This window comes from Aplysia californica, unplaced genomic scaffold (genome assembly GCF_000002075.1).
Source record: "Aplysia californica isolate F4 #8 unplaced genomic scaffold, AplCal3.0 scaffold00023, whole genome shotgun sequence".
NCBI lineage: Eukaryota > Metazoa > Mollusca > Gastropoda > Aplysiida > Aplysiidae > Aplysia > Aplysia californica.
In genome coordinates, this window is record NW_004797293.1 from 1,976,657 (window position 1) to 1,978,414 (window position 1,758).

A 1,758-nucleotide genomic window follows, 5' to 3' on the forward strand; every position below is an offset into this window, starting at 1 on the left:
TACCTAACTCCAGTACCCCTCATCCCAAACCCCACCATCCCTCCCCCACTCCCTACTTAACTCCCATCCCCTAAATCTCAAAAGGTAGGCAATTCAATTAGTTTTTCCTGCATCTAATCCACCAAATTCAAGTGGCTGAGAGTATCTGTTGTTAAAAGATTTTGAGAGCGTGAGAGCGTGAAGGGGAGGACAGTGTTTTGTAAAAACAGAGGTCTCCGCGAGATCAGCTGTGTGCTAACATTGTGGAGTCCAGAGTGTTGCCGTTTGAGAGGGGACAACTACGTGACCAAACTACTTACGTCAAGCAAAAGAGAAGCTTTCAATTAATTGCTACTTTTAATAAACTGGGATTTACGAAACGCATGCATGAGCTTTTACTCTTAAACCTGCTACATTACTGAATTCACGGCCCTGGCAGTGAAGTGTAAGAGTATAATATTGTACAGTGGGTTTTTTCTAAATTATCTCCCTTTGACCATGTTTCACATAATTCTTTTTGTGGTTTGTATCACCCCCCCCCCCCCAAACACCTGCTATCTTTATTTGACTGTCTCACAATTGGTTGCATTTAAGCACAAGGGGGCAGTCCCGAAAAATGCTGTTTTGAGTTTTTATCTCTTGTTCAGTTTCTTTAAAAGACAAGGACAGATTTCTCTATAACCAAACAAATATTATACACACCGATTAAACCAAGCTTCTCTTATAGGAAGAGCAAAGCCCACTTTTGGTGTAGGTCAAGATTTCTGGGAACCCCCCGAAATCTGGGTTAGCCCCCTTGTCCTTAAAAGTGAATAAAAGTGACCAAAAGTATAACATAGAGTATTAATATCATATCTTCTAAGACAAAAACAAATAGCTCAGACAAAATACTTTTTTGACAGTGTCTTGTATTTTCAAAGAAAATAATAGTATTGCAAAAAAGGAAACAGTGGGTATCCATGAGGCATCTGGCTGTTCAAGTACACAACTCGTGCCCGCGAGTCGTTTTCTGGGTCATGTGACAACACAGTTTTTCGTGACGCTGTCTTGTGAAGTCAAGTCCTCATTATGTCCCTTTGTAACTTCCAGGTGATGTCAAATTATATCTGACGGGGCTGCTAAATCTCTCTCTCTCTCTCTCTCTCTCTCTCTCTTTCTCTCTCTCTCTCTCTCTCTCTCTCTCTCGTTTCCAACCGACGAATAATGAAATCATTCTGGAAGTGTGCGATGTCTTCAGATAGCAATTTCCACAGCTTCATGTGCGAGTTTTCTTTTCCTTTTCCTTTTTCTTTTTAAAATCTGAAATAGCAAAAAGTTTATTGGTGAAACGTGCTGTCAAAATTAGTAACTTATTGGAATCGAGCCCTGTGGAAATAGATACACCACACTTATAGGTTTTTAAAATACATAAGTATGAAATAATAACAGGCACATTACACGTAAAACATATTATGGCATCAATAGAACATCTACAAATTTGACCCTAGTGTTGATTTTTCCCCCAATACATATCCCCATTTGTGGAATGCGAGAAGTAACTCATTTTGTCCGCACGGCTCACATTTTAGGAGTTTCCCTATCAGCCTTTTAAAAGACGTGCCGTTTTTGACCGACTTCTTCGCTCTGTCTGTCTGTACATTGATTTCTTCCACGTTTGTTTAATTCTTAGTTATGTTGTGTTTTTAGTAAGTGCTCCTTCTTTCCTATCAAACGTCTGTCGTCCTTATCTCCCCTTCTTCTTTTTATGTTTGTTACTCTCTTGTAACACCTCTATTCTTC